We start from the raw sequence: 15997 nt of genomic DNA on the forward strand, positions 1-15997 counted from the left end.
TGCTGGGTTGTATGATAGTTCTGTGCTTAATTTTTTCAGGAACCTCCGTACTGGTTTCCATCATGGCTGTACCAATCTACATTCCCACCAACAGTGCGCTAAGGATTTCAGGCCTGAATTGATCATATAATCTTTCTTTCAGTTTGTGGCTCACTGAAGGATGGTACATCAAATATTATTTATTTGTCTGTAGAAGCTTAGCATTTATATTAGCTCCTATTTGTGTACTACAGTTAAGTTATGAGTTAGCTATTAAGGGCATAATGTAACCTCACAGAGTTCCTTTATGTATATTCATGATAGTTAAATGCCAAATAAATCATATGGCTATCTTAATGTCAAGTAATTATTGCATCCGTTGCTAAGGGGCGGGCATTCTTTATGATGAAGAAGCAATTTCAGGTAGATTCTCCAAATCTTTTGCTATCCTGTTGCAGTCCAAAACTATTGGGTCGTTTACTATTATTTATTGATATTGATGTTTTGGGGGTGCTCCATTGTTTCAGACTAAAAGTGAAAAGCTTCCTACCTGTTTGTAGGACATGGCCTGTTTTTGCTGAGACTTTGGTGGTGTCTCCAGGTCAAGTATTTCATCTTATGTTGGCCAGCTGGCTTGCTCCCTTACCTTATTCACTGATACACTGATTCTTAAATGATCACTCATGGCCTCATCAGACCAGGGCAAAAGAGATTCATCACCTCACTGAGGGAACATTTTGAGATGCAACACAGTGTCAGAGATTGCCTTTAAGCCCCTAGAGGAATGGGCTTGATAGTAGTGTAAGTCTCTGTGATAATCGGCTAGGTGAGAATCTTAATTTTTACTTGGTTTTACATTTTTGTTTTTTAACAAAGTTATCTACAATTTTATTTTTTCAGAAAGTCATTATTGTTTTTTTTTCTCTCTGAGAATACCTTTTCTGTAAACTTTACAGGTTGTATAATAGTAAAGTCCTTCTGGCTAGAGCTGATATTTCTTGGATAGGTTACATATCAAGGGAAGAAGAGATTCTGGACAAATCTTAAATTTACAAAACTCAATTTATATTATCAGTAATATTTGAAAACATTTCTCTTAGTTTTTAGACATCCTTCTGTTGTCAGAAAGGTTAATTGGCCAGATAGCAGTGGTTCATTGGCCTGTAATTATCATCTGAGTCAAGCGAGTTCCGGACCCTTGACTTTTAGGAAGTCCTCCTGTTAGGAGATCATAACTCCATATTCTTTCCCTTTTTGATATTTTTAAAAAGTAGCTGACATCCTGTTTATCTTTCATTCTTTAGAGACATGCATATGTATGTGTGTTCATTCATTCAACAAGCGTTCATTGAGCACTAGACACTCGTGTAGGAAAGAGCACATCTTGTTAGGTTAGGTCACTCTGCCAAATTCCCGTAAAATTGCCTATCTTCTTGAGCCTTTTGTTTTTCTAAAAATATGCCTGCTACTGGCTTTTTTCTTTAGTTGGTGGCAACAAAGTAATCTTTTATAATACCTATGATGACTAGAATGACAAGATTCACCCTAACATTTCCCTGTATAGGAAAACAATGACATGTTTACACAAATCAAGCTACAGTAATGCATTACTGGGGGCATGATGGCATAGTGATTGCAACAGCATGGACTTTGGAGGCAGATGCTTTGGATTTATATTCTAGCTCTACCATTTACTAGTTGTGTGACTGCAGGCAAATTACTTAACCTCAGTTTCCTCATTTGTAAAATTTAGATAATTATAGTGCCTACTTCATAGGGTTGTTGTATTAAATGAGTTAATATGTGTAAAATACTCATTATAGTGCCTGACACATCATGCTATTTAAATATTAGCTTTTGTTATTGTTACTCTTTTTTTTTTTTTTTGAGACGGAGTCTCGCTGTGCTCCCAGGCTGGAGTGCAGTGGCGTGATCTCGGCTCACTGCAAGCTCCGACTCCCGGGTTCACGCCATTCTCCCGCCTCAGCCTCCCAAGTAGCTGAGACTACAGGCGCCCGCCACCACGCCCGGCTAGTTTTTTGTATTTTTAGTAGAGACGGGGTTTCACCATGTTAGCCAGGATAGTCTCGATCTCCTGACCTCGTGATCCACCCGCCTCGGCCTCCCAAAGTGCTGGGATTACAGGCTTGAGCCACTGCGCCCGGCCTATAATTAAAGATAAAGTGTTTTCTATTACCATATTAAGACATAATGTATGATCTCACATTTTTACAACAATGACAAGTCTTCTATGTTTTTTTAATATTTAGCCATCAAACGTGCCACTATAATAGTTGCTAGCCTTACTATAAAATGGCTTTAAGATATGCTTTGGGGCCTAAAAAGTATATAAAAACTTGACAGAATTCCAAATTTACTTATTTGAGATAACACAATAACATCTACTTTTAGAATCAAACCAAGATTCATGTGAAATTTCAAGAGGAAATGAAAAACCAGTCAATATCTAATTTGTAAATAACATAACCCCACATGATATGAAAGTATAAATGTTTCTGAGCCTGAAGAACATAACAAATGTCATGGTAGATATTACCAGTCAGTCATGATTGTCTCTAGGAGTCTAAATGTCTACTAACTATTAAGATAATACATANCTGGAGTGCAGTGGCGCCATCTCGGCTCACTGCAAGCTCCGCCTCCCGGGTTCATGCCATTCTCCTGCCTCAGCCTCCCGAGTAGCTGGGACTACAGGTGCCCGCCACCTCGCCCAGCTAGTTTTTTTGTATTTTTTGTGGAGATGGGGTTTCACTGTATTAGCCAGTATGGTCTCGATCTCCTGACCTCGTGATCCGCCCGTCTCGGCCTCCCAAAGTGCTGGGATTACAGGCTTGAGCCACCACGCCCGGCAGTTACTCTTTATTTTTTGGATACTGTCTGGCTCTGCCACTAAGGCTGGAGTGCAATAGCACATTCTTGGCTCACTGCAACCTCTGCCTCCCACGGCTCAAACCATCCTCCTAGCTCAGCTTCCTGAGTAGCTTGGACTACAGGTGCACACCACCATGCCCAACTAATTTCTTGTGTTTTTGGTAGAGACGAGGTTTTGCCATGTTGCCCAGTCTGTCCTTGAATGCCTCAGCTCAAGCAATCCTCTTGCCTCAGCCTCCCAAAGTGCTAGGATTACAGGCATGAGCCACCATGCCCGGCCCCTAAATTTGTTTTTACTCAAGAAGCTTCTGATTCATTAGTTACATATCCATTTTATTTATTTATTTATTTAAATTATTTTTTCTTTTGAGACAGAGTCTCACTCTGTTCTCCAGGCTGGAGTGCAGTGGCATGATCTCGGCCCACTGCTGGGGTTACAGGCGTGAGCCACTGCGCTTGGCACGTGTCCATTTTAATCTCACGTTATTCTAAATAGTAATGTTTAGTATACTGCAGAAAATCACTCATCATACCAAAAACCAGGAAAATCTCAACTTGATTGAGAAAAGTAAGTAACAGACACCAATATTGACATGACGCAAGTGTTGGAATTATATGACAAGATTTTAAAGCAGCCATGATAAAAAATGCTCCAGTGAGCAATTATGAACACACTTGAAACAAAATTTTAAAAAGCGGGTCCAGACTTGGTGGCTCACGCTTGTAATCCCAGTACTTTGGGGGGCTGAAGTGGGAGGATCACTTGAGGCCAGGGGTTTCAGACCAGCCTAGGCAACATAGCAAGACCCTGCCAGGTGTGGTGCTCATGCCTGTAATCCTAGCACTTTGGGAGGCTGAGGTGGGTGATCACCTGAGGTCAGGAGTTCGAGACCAGCCTGGCCAACATGGTGAAACCCCATCTCTACTAAAAGTACAAAAATTAGCCAGGCATGGTGGCCGGTGCCTGTAATCCCAGCTACTCAGGAGGCTGAGGCAGGAGAATCGCTTGAACCCAGGAGGCGGAGGTTGTACTGAGCTGAGGTCATACCGTCACACTCCAGCCTGGACAACAAGAACGAGACTCCATCTCAGAAAAAAAAAAAAGTTTATACATGCATTTTTCTGAGAACAGATTCCAGTACATTCATCAGAGTCCCCAAACAGTCCAAAGTCTAACCCACTCTACTCCCCCCAAATAGGAAGAACCACACTGCAATGTTTTACAAACTATAGGTCATTTTAGTGGGCACACATTTTTAAATTAAATAGAATAGAAAGTGTAAGAGTGTAACATTGAGCATAACGGTATTTCTTCAAACTTGTTCCAGCAGCTATATATGTTCCTCTCTCTCTCTCTCTCTCTCTCTCTTTCTCTCTCTGTGTGTGTGTGTGTGTGTGTGTCAAGGTAAATTTTTTCATACTGAGGTCTGGGTCAATATTTGGAACTCACTGTTCTAAGGCATAAAAACGGCTAGATTCAACTTTGTAACATATTAAATCACCATCCATTGAAAACAAATCTGTGGTTCCAGTGGGCATTATACTGTTTTGAGTGGCATAAGACACACAAAAATGAAATTGTTATAATTAGAGAACTGCAATCTATAATACTCATAAATGAAAGAATATCTCTATAAAGTCCTATTGATCTTAAAGAGATCAAAGGCTGCCATGGAAAGGACTTCACACTTTCTCTGGGAAAATGTTAAATTCTAAGTAAAATGTTTAGGAATAAAAAGAGTTAAAATATTCCCCTGGGATGATAAAGTCCTCTAAGCACCTTAGAAAGATGTCAGAGAAGGGGAGAGATAGTATGGAAAGTCATCCCTAATACATTTCCTTTATACAAAATAGACAAGAGAACATGGATATTTTGCCATGACTGCTTGGGTATGAACGTGTCACCACAGTGTCTGGTACTGTCTTCTGATTTTTTTCTAAGCCTCAGTATGAGAAGCATTAATGGTCCACATACTGAGTTATTGGGCTTATTTCTAAAATGTTACTAATGCACTTTACAGGTTTGAATTCTCCCAATTAATGCAAAAATTTCAAAAGTATCACTGGGTTCTACACAGCCAGATGGTTACCCATCCCCAAACTATTCATTCAACAGGGGACTAATATCCAGAATATACAAGGAACTCAAACAACTCAACAGGAAAAAAGACAATCCCACTAAAAGGTGGGCAAAGGACAAGAATAAACATTTCTCAAAAGAAGAGCTACAAATGGCCAACACATGTGAAAAAATGCTCAGTATCACTAACCATCAAAGAAATGCAAATCAAAACCACAATGAGATATCATCTTACCCCAATAATAATGGCTATTATAGAAAAGAAAACAAAAATAATAGATGTTGGCAAGGATGTAGAGAAAAGGAAACTCTTATAAACTGTTGGTGGGAATGTAAACTAGTACAGCCACCAAAAGCAGTATGAAGATTTCTCAAAAACTGAAACTGAAAAAGAATTATTATCAATGCAGTAATCCCACAACTGAGTATCTACCCAAAGGAATAGAAGCCAATATATCAAAGAGATACTTGCACTTACATGTTTATTGCAGCATTATTCACAATAGTAATGATGTGGAATCAACCTAAGTGTCCCTCAACAGATGAATGGATAAAGAAAATGTGGCATCTATCTATCTGTCTATCTATCTATCTATCTATCTATCTATCTAGCTAGCTAGCTAGCTATCTACATACACATACTGGAATACTGGAATGGAATACTCTTTAGCCATAAAAAAGAATAAAGTCATATCATTTTGCAGCAATATGGATATAACTGGAAGTCATTATCTTAAGTGAAATAAGTCAGGCACAAAAAGGCAGACATCACATGTTCTCACTTACATGTGGGGGCTAAAAATTTGATCACATGGAGGTATACAGTGAAAGGTAGTGAACAGAGACTGGGAAGGGTGAATATGGGGAGGAGGGAGGATGAAGAGAACTGAATTGAAGGGTACAAACATACATTTAGATAGAAGAAATAAATTCAGTGTTTGATAGCAGAGTAAGGTAATTAATAGTTAACAAAAATACATTGTACTTAGGTGATGGACACCTTAAATACCTTGACTTGATTACTATACACGTTATATACATGTAATATACAGTTTGGGGGCATAAACATGGACTCTCTAGTTCTGAATGCTTCCATGCTAGATAAAATTTGGAATTACCTTGCTTTGTTGATAATTTCACCCAGCATGCCTAGACAAATATTATCAACTGTACAACAGATATTCTGCCCCTCTTTTCTTTTGCTATGTATTATTAATACCGGGTTACCAGAGAACCCATGTAATAAATAAAACCACAAACAAAACCATGTAATAAATAAAACTTTATTTTACATATCAAGGTTAGAATTCTTGGGGGTCTTTATTTTTCCTGGATGTTTAGTTGTCTTTATATTTGGGTTCAGTGCACATAGAACTGGGAGAGACAAACACTTGCTTCTGATATGCTAGGAGCCATTGTGTCCTTTGCAGAACTGCTCCAGTTCTTGGCACGTCAGTCCTTTAGCAACTGGAGGCTGATTCCTCAGTTATCTTCATTTTTGGTGGAAAAGTTTTATTTACTGCCAGTCATGTTTCCTAATTGCTCTGTACACCACCATCTGGTAATTAGAATGGAGCCACAACTCTGTAGGAATGTTTTGGAAGACTCTGGCTTTTTGTTGTGAACCTCTGCCTTCCCTCCCTTTTACTTTTCATGCTTTCTATCTTTCCTTTCTTAAATATTAATGGTGTTTTTTCTGTGTGCCAGGCTTTGTTCATGTGGGACTACAGTGGTGAGAAAAACTCCATGTCTGGGCATGCCTGGCTGATCTTCACCTCTTTCTTCTAGGACCTTCCTCTGGGGTTAGTTCTCTGGTGCCACCTTCAGTGCTCTCTGTGGCAGCTCTGCTGCTCACTTCTGGCTTTACTGGGTTTTGGTATTTAATTGTTGCTTACCCACACTGGAAATTTTCACCTGCAGTTTTTCTTCTGCCTAAGGTAACAAACATGTACACATATTTTCTTGTGCCATGTTTCTTTTGCCTAGAACAACAGACTTTTTTTTCTTTTAAGTAATAATGTAAATATGCAAATCTTGAAATATAATTTCTGCTGTTGATATATTCTGGGCCACTATTTTGGAACTAACATTATGGGAAAAGGGTGTTAATGTGCAAAAATTACCTCAAAGTTTAGAGTTAGCATCTTTGAAAGATGTTTTGACAATAAGGACATTTTCAACTGATAAAATGTTGGTTTATAGCATTTGAAACATTATTAGTATTCTTTCAAGAGCAGACATCAGTCTCAGAAATCTTGTGTACAAACATGACAGAATTAGTCTGTATTATACTCTGATAAAAATCACAAAATGGTTTTATTTTTTGACTTTTTTATGAGTGTGAAACATTTGCATATTATTACAATAACTTCCATAGCCTTTGGAGCAAAATCTGATATATTGTTAATGGTGCAGTTAAAAAATGGTTGCCTTACATTCATATTTTGTTGCAGTTATCCAACAGATTTTGAAAATAATCTTAAACCTTATATGTTTTATAGTCAGGGTTAGCAAATACACAGCATGCATGCTGCAAGTTACCCTTTCAATGTGTAGGAGACATCTCTAATCAATTGCAACGTTGTTTCCTGCTGAGCTTGGGCAGTCTCACATCCTCTTCAACATAGTGATTTTGTTGTTGCACAGTGCAGATAGCCTGTGCCATGAAAACTATTTGTCATATTAGTTTTGCACCTTAACCAATGGAGTGAATATGTCAGCAGAATATCCAAAAAGCCTGCTTAAGTTTGGAAAAGGGAAAATATAATGAGGTATAAATGAGGTAGAATAAGGTAGTGGTTTAGGCAGGGCATGGTAAACTTCTTGGGCAAAGGGCCAGATGGCAAGTATTTTAGGTTTTGTGGGCCATATGGTCTCTGTCATACCTACTCAACCCTGCCATTGTAGTGCAAAAGCAGAGATAGACAAGAAGTGAATGAATAAACATGGCTGTATTCCAATAAAACTTTATTTATAAAACCAAGTGACAGGCCAGATTTGGCCCCTGGGCCATAGTTTGCTGCTAACTCCTGGTTTAAGTCAGTGCTACTCAAAGTGAATTGTGTGAATAAGTGGTGGTAGCATCACATGTGTGCATGTTACAAATGTAGATCCCTGTTCTGTACTCCAGACTTACCAAATCAGTCTGGGATGACACCCAGGAATGTGTGTTTATTAGCTGGAGGTGATTCTGAGGCTCACTAAAATTGGAAAGTCCCTGGTTTAAATAATATTACACTTCTCGTCTTTAAAAGTTTCATAGACCTCAGCTGGGAAACTACCTGATGCATTTCTTTAATGGCTGATCTTTAATCACTTTTCTTATCTCTTCTATGGCATTTGATCTATCCAAGTTTTCTGCTTCTTGGGTCATGATTAGGAATTCACATTTTGCTAGAAAATTATTTCCTCTAGGCTTCATATTTGTTGCTGTGGTGGTTTTAAACATTTCTGCAAAATTTTTGACATTCCTATCAAGATGTGAGTTTATGCCTACTTTCCTTGGGTCTAGGCAGGAGGCTTATGACTGCTTCAACCACTGGAAGATGGCAGAAGTGATGCTGACTTCCAAGGCTGGTTCAGAAAAGGCTATGCATCTTTTTCCCAGTTCTCTGGGAGGCTCACTCTGGGGAACTCAACTGCCATGTAGGAAGTCTGGGTCTTCCATGCTGGAGAGCCCATATGTAAGGATCCCCATTGATAGGCCAAGCTAAACTCCCAGCTCAGCTCCTGCCATCCGCCAGCATCTGTTGACAGCCAGTTGGCATCTTGGATAAACAGTCTAATTTGAACTTTCACAAAGCTCCAACCCAGCTGTCATCTCAACGTAATCACATGACAAACCCAGCCTAGCTGAGCCCTGCCTGAATTCTTGACCTAAAGCATCTGTGAGCATAATAAAATAATTGTTTTAAACCACTAAGTTTTGGGGTAGTTCGTTATGCAGCATTTGTATATAGCACACAGAATTGCAGGTACTATTGTCTTATAATTGCCTTAGTGTCTTTCTTACCTGTACTTATGATGTTTTTAAATACTCCTAATCATTTATATATTTTTCTCTAAGTTTCCTTCAAACAAAGTTGGGGGGTATTTATTTTATTAATCATTTCAAAGATCAGTTTTTAGATTTCTTCATTTTATAATTTGAGATATTTAAGTTTTATTAATTGAAGCTTTATCTTTGTTCATTTTTTCTTCCTACTTTCTGTGTATTTAATTTTTCCTTTCCTAGTTGCTAAAGGTGAGCACTAATTTTCTTTTTCATCTTTCTTGCCTTATAAAAAATGCTTTTGAGGCCGGGTGTGGTGGCTCATGCCTGTGATCCTAACACTTTGGGAGGCTGAGGCAGGCGGATCATCTGAGGTCAGGAGCTCGAGACCAGCCTGGCCAACATGGCAAAACCTCATCTCTACTAAAAGTACAAAAATTAGCTGGGCTTGGTGGTGGGCGCCTGTGGTCCCAGCAACTCAGAGAGGCTGAGGCATGAGGATCGCTTGAACCTGGGAGGCAGAGGTTGCAGTGAGCCGAGATCGCACCACTGCCCTCCAGCCTGGGCAACAGAGCAAGACTCTGTCTTAAAAAAAAAAAAAAAGAGTAAATAAAAAGGAAATGCTTTTGAAGCTTGAAGCTCTAAGGTTTCCTTTAAGTTTGGCTTTCACGGCGTCCTATTAAGTTTGCTATGAAACATTTTCCTCTTCCTTGTCTTCTGTTTGTAATTTCAGTTTTTATATTCTTTTTATCACAGCACTTTTAAAGTGTTTCTAAATTTCCAAATAATTAAGTTTTTCTTGTTTTATTCTTGGTGGTGGTAATGGTAGATTTTTCCCTCTATTTTTCCAACATGTGTAATAAATACACATTTTTCCACTGGTACAAGAAAATAAAATTTCAACTATTTCCCCCACCAGGACCCTCTCTCCTTCCTTTACCAGTAAATTTCCTTTTACTTTAGAGTGCTTTTACTTCCTGATTCCCCACCAGAGACCTTTAAATGCTCTTTTGTCTGCTGTCTCCCCATGTCTGACCTTAATACTTAATACCTCCTTCCTTAATACCTAAGTGTAAAAAAAAAAAAACCAGTGTGGTAATTTTTGCCTCAGACTATTATTAGGTTTTTATTCCTTATTTTGCACCGATACTACACATTCTTATTCTATGTCAGGATACCGTGTGATGCTCTCCATATTCTCATCTTTATAGATGCAAAGCCTCTCTTCCATCCTAAGGAGCAGGCAGGACTTCACACACCTTTTCCACCCCTTCTCGCACCAGCTTATCTGGGCCAGGAAGACCAGCATGTTCATTTAAAAACATCCAGCTCTGTCTGTTTTTTCGGCGAATATACTAGTTTTCTCTTGCTCATGTAACTAATTACCACAAACTTAGTGGCTTAAAACAATATGAATGTATTATCTTATTTTTTTGGAGGCCAGAAGTCTGAAATCAGTTTCACTGGGCCAAAATGAAGGTGTCAGCATGGCTGTGTTCCTTCTTGGGGCTTTAGAAGAAAATCCATTGCCTTGCCTTTCTCAGCTTCTAGAAGCCACCTGCATTTCATGGCTTATGGTCCCTTTTTTCATCTTTAATGAGTCTTGCTCACACTGCATCACTCTGACACTCCTATTATAACATCTCCTACTATTACCTTTGCCCTTTTTTTCCCCTTCTTATAGGAATCCTTGTGATTACTTAGGGCCCACCAGATAATCACATCAACAACAGCTTTTTGTCATGTAAGGAAACATATTCCCAAGTTCAGAGGATGAGCTTTTTGGATAACTTGTGGGGAGGGAGGCATTATTATGTCTACCACAGGGGCCCATAAATCTCTCAAGACCAGGCTTTTCCTAGGAACCTTGAATCTGATTCTTGTCCTATGGCTCTTTGCCACTAGACCTCAATATATCCTTTGAGTTAGCAGAGAAAAAGTCTTACACTAGCTTTCTCTGTGACCCCATAAAAGCAGAGGTTCTACTCACACTCTCTAGGCCCTACCTGCCTACTGGCCCAGGAACTAAAAGACTTAGTTCATTTGGAGTTAGGAGAAGCATCAGCAATTATGTTTTCAGGCTGCCATGTTCCTAGAATCTTTCTCTCTACACTGTAAATATTATTGAATAAATGGCCTCTTATACTAAATAGTTTTACACTGTAGGAGAGAAAACAGTTTAATGGTTAAGAACAAGAGGGAATCAGACTGTTGGGATTCAAACCCTAGTTTCGTTGTTTACTACCTGTGTGACCTTGGGCAAGCCATATAGCCATACTGACTTAGTTTCCTCATCTGAAAAATGGATAATGATACTATTATAAAAAACGGGGATAATGATAGCACTAATAATACTCACACAGTGATACTGTAAAGATTAAATGATATTATGATTTATAGCAAGTGCTCAGTACACTACCTGGCACATATTATTTCCTTAAGTAAACTAAAATAGGCTCGTATGCAGACATTTCAGTTTGTCTTTTATTTTATTTTATTTTATTTTTTTCTTGTTTTTTTTTATTATTCTACTTTGAGTTCTAGGGTACATGTGCATAACGTGCAGGTTTGGTACATATGTATACTTGTGCCATGTTGCTGTGCTGCAACCATCAACTCGTCAGCACCCATCAACTGGTCATTTACATCAGGTATAACTCCCAATGCAATCCCTCCCCCCTCCCCCCTCCCCATGATAGGCCCCGGTGTGTGATGTTCCCCTTCCCTTTCCCCCTCACTTTCAGGCACCCCAATCAGACGTAGATTTGGTCTTTTTACATAATCCCATACTTCTTTCAGGCTTTGTTCATTTCTTTTTCTTCTTTTTTCTTTTGGTGTCTCTTCTCGCTTCAGTTCATTCATTTGATCCTCAATCGCTGATACTCTTTCTTCCAGTTGATCGAGTCGGTTACTGAAGCTTGTGCATTTGTCACGTATTTCTCGTGTCAAGTGATCTCATTGTTCAGTTCCCACCTATGAGTGAGAACATGCGGCATTTGGTTTTCTGTTCTTGTGATAGTTTGCTAAGAATGATGGTTTCCAGCTGCATCCATGTCCCTACAAAGGACACAAACTCATCCTTTTTTATGGCTGCATAGTATTCCAAGGTGTATATGTGCCACATTTCTTAATCCAGTCTGTCACTGATGGACATTTGGGTTGATTCCAAGTCTTTGCTATTGTGAATAGTGCCGCAATAAACATACGTGTGCATGTGTCTTTATAGCAGCATGATTTATAATCCTTTGGGTATATCCCCAGTAATGGGATGGCTGGGTCGTATGGTACATCTAGTTCTAGATCCTTGAGGAATCGCCATACTGTTTTCCACAATGGTTGAACTAGTTTACAATCCCACCAACAGTGTAAAAGTGTTCCTATTTCTCCACATCCTCTCCAGCACCTGTTGTTTCCTGACTTTTGAATGATCGCCATTCTAACTGGTGTGAGATGGTATCTCATTGTGGTTTTGATTTTCATTTCTCTGATGGCCAGTGATGATGAGCATTTTTTCATGTGTCTGTTGGCTGTATGAATGTCTTCTTTTCAGAAATGTCTGTTCATATCCTTTGCCCACCTTTTGATGGGGTTGTTTGTTTTTTTCTTGTAATTTTGTTTGAGTTCTTTGTAGGTTCTGGATATTAGCCCTTTGTCAGATGAGTAGATTGCAAAAATTTTCTCCCATTCTGTAGGTTGCCTGTTCACTCTGATGGGAGTTTCTTTTGCTGTGCAGAAGCTCTTTAGTTTAATGAGATCCCATTTGTCAATTTTGGCTCTTGCTGCCATTGCTTTTGGTGTTTTAGACATGAAGTCTTTGCCCATGCCTATGTCCTGAATGGTACTACCTAGGTTTTCCTCTAGGATTTTTATGGTATTAGGTCTAACATTTAGTCTCTAATCCATCTTGAATTAATTTTCGTATAAGGAGTAAGGAAAGGATCCAGTTTCAGCTTTCTACTTATGGCTAGCCAATTTTCCCAGCACCATTTATTAAATAGGGAATCTTTTCCGCATTTCTTGTTTCTCTCAGGTTTGTCAAAGATCAGATGGCTGTAGATGTGTGGTATTATTTCTGAGGACTCTGTTCTGTTCCATTGGCCTATATCTCTGTTTTGGTACCAGTACCATGCTGTTTTGGTTACTGTAGCCTTGTAGTATAGTTTGAAGTCAGGTAGTGTGATGCCTCCAGCTTTGTTCTTTTGACTTAGGATTGTCTTGGAGATGCGGGCTCTATTTTGATTCCATATGAACTTTAAATCAGTTTTTTCCAATTCTGTGAAGAAACTCATTGGTAGCTTGATGGGGATGGCATTGAATCTATAAATTACCTTGGGCAGTATAGCCATTTTCACAATATTGATTCTTCCTATCCATGAGCATGGTATGTTCTTCCATTTGTTTGTGTCCTCTTTTATTTCATTGAGCAGTGGTTTGTAGTTCTCCTTGAAGAGGTCCTTTACATCCCTTGTAAGTTGGATTCCTAGGTATTTGATTCTCTTTGAAGCAATTGTGAATGGAAGTTCATTCATGATTTGGCTCTCTGTTTGTCTGTTACTAGTGTATAAGAATGCTTGTGATTTTTGCACATTAATTTTGTATCCTGAGACTTTGCTGAAGTTGCTTATCAGCTTAAGGAGATTTTGGGCTGAGACAATGGGGTTTTCTAAATATACAATCATGTCATCTGCAAAGAGGGATAATTTGACTTCTTCTTTTCCTAACTGAATACCCTTTATTTCTTTCTCTTGCCTGATTGCCCTAGCCAGAACTTCCAACACTATGTTGAATAGGAGTGGTGAGAGAGGGCATCCCTGTCTTGTGCCAGTTTTCAAAGGGAATTTTTCCAGTTTTTGCCCATTCAGTATGATATTGGCTGTGGGTTTGTCATAAATAGCTCTTATTATTTTGAGGTACGTTCCATCAATACCGAATTTATTGAGCGTTTTTAGCATGAAGGGCTGTTGAATTTTGTCAAAAGCCTTTTCTGCATCTATTGAGATAATCATGTGGTTCTTGTCTTTGGTTCTGTTTATATGCTGGATTACGTTTATTGATTTGCGAATGTTGAACCAGCCTTGCATCCCAGGGATGAAGCCCACTTGATCATGGTGGATAAGCTTTTTGATGTGTTGCTGAATCCGGTTTGCCAGTATTTTATTGAGGATTTTTGCATCGATGTTCATCAGGGATATTGGTCTAAAATTCTCTTTTTTGTTGTGTCTCTGCCAGGCTTTGGTATCCGGATGATGTTGGCCTCATAAAATGAGTTAGGGAGGATTCCCTCTTTTTCTATTGATTGGAATAGTTTCAGAAGGAATGGTACCAGCTCCTCCTTGTACCTCTGGTAGAATTCAGCTGTGAATCCATCTGGTCCTGGACTTTTTTTGGTTGGTAGGCTATTAATTATTGCCTCAATTTCAGAGCCTGCTATTGGTCTATTCAGGGATTCAACTTCTTACTGGTTTAGTCTTGGAAGAGTGTAAGTGTCCAGGAAATTATCCATTTCTTCTAGATTTTCCAGTTTATTTGCATAGAGGTGTTTATAGTATTCTCTGATGGTAGTTTGTATTTCTGTGGGGTTGGTGGTGATATCCCCTTTATCATTTTTTATTACGTCAATTTGATTCTTCTCTCTTTTCTTCTTTATTAGTCTTGCTAGTGGTCTGTCAATTTTGTTGATCTTTTCAGAAAACCAGCTCCTGGATTCATTGATTTTTTGGAGGGTTTTTTGTGTCTCTATCTCCTTCAGTTCTGCTCTGATCGTAGTTATTTCTTGCCTTCTGCTAGCTTTGGAATGTGTTTGCTCTTGCTTCTCTAGTTCTTTTAATTGTGATGTTAGAGTGTCAATTTTAGATCTTTCCTGCTTTCTCTTGTGGGCATTTAGTGCTATAAATTTCCCTCTACACACTGCTTTAAATGTGTCCCAGAGATTCTGGTATGTTGTATCTTTGTTCTCATTGGTTTCAAAGAACATCTTTATTTCTGCCTTCATTTCGTTATGTACCCAGTAGTCATTCAGGAGCAGGCTGTTCAGTTTCCATGTAGTTGACCGGTTTTGATTGAGTTTCTTAGTCCTGAGTTCTAGTTTGATTGCACTGTGGTCTGAGAGACAGTTTGTTATAATTTCTGTTCTTCTACATTTGCTGAGGAGTGCTTTACTTCCAATTATGTGGTCAATTTTGGAGTAAGTGCGATGTGGTGCTGAGAAGAATGTATATTCTGTTGATTTGAGGTGGAGAGTTCTATAGATGTCTATTAGGTCTGCTTGCTGCAGAGCTGAGTTCAATTCCTGGATATCCTTGTTAACTTTCTGTCTTGTTGATCTGTCTAATGTTGACAGTGGAGTGTTGAAGTCTCCCATTATTATTGTCTGGGAGTCTAAGTCTCTTTGTAAGTCTCTAAGGACTTGCTTGATGAATCTGGGTGCTCCTGTATTGGGTGCATATATATTTAGGATAGTTATGTCTTCCTGTTGAATTGATCCCTTTACCATTATGTAATGGCCTTCTTTGTCTCTTTTGATCTTTGATGGTTTAAAGTCTGTTTTATCAGAGACTAGTATTGCAACCTCTGCTTTTTTTTGTTCTCCATTTGCTTGGTAAATCTTCCTCCATCCCTTTATTTTGAGCCTATGTATGTCTCTGCATGTGAGATGGGTCTCCTGAATACAGCAGACTGATGAGTCTTGACTCTTTATCCAGTTTGCCAGTCTGTGTCTTTTAATTGGAGCATTTAGTCCATTTACATTTAAGGTTAATATTGTTATGTGTGAACTTGATCCTGCCATTATGATATTAACTGGTTATTTTGCTCATTAGTTGATGCAGTTTCTTCCTAGCCTTGATGGTCTTTACATTTTGGCATGTTTTTGCAATGGCTGGTATCGGTTGTTCCTTTCCATGTTTAGTGCTTCCTTCAGGGTCTCTTGTAAGGCAGGCCTAGTGGTGACAAAATCTCTCAGCATTTGCTTATCTGTAAAGGATTTTATTTCTCCTTCACTTATGAAACTTAGTTTGGCTGGATATGAAATTCTGGGTTGAAAATTCTTTTCTTTA

General features: G+C 38.8%; 1 protein-coding gene across 12 annotated transcripts in view; it reads left to right on the plus strand.

The window, feature by feature from the left end:
* Positions 1-15997, plus strand: part of STK33 (serine/threonine kinase 33) — a 218642-nt gene that overhangs the window by 63865 nt on the left and 138780 nt on the right. Inside the window, exon 2 of one of the 12 annotated variants that reach the window (XM_025358054.1) lies at positions 6740-6888. The exons of the other annotated variants lie outside the window; for them this stretch is intronic. The gene's annotated coding sequence lies outside the window, so the exon portion shown is untranslated. The remainder of the gene's footprint in view (positions 1-6739; positions 6889-15997) is intronic. 12 annotated transcript variants of the gene reach the window in all.

Source organism: Theropithecus gelada, chromosome 14 (genome assembly GCF_003255815.1).
Source record: "Theropithecus gelada isolate Dixy chromosome 14, Tgel_1.0, whole genome shotgun sequence".
NCBI lineage: Eukaryota > Metazoa > Chordata > Mammalia > Primates > Cercopithecidae > Theropithecus > Theropithecus gelada.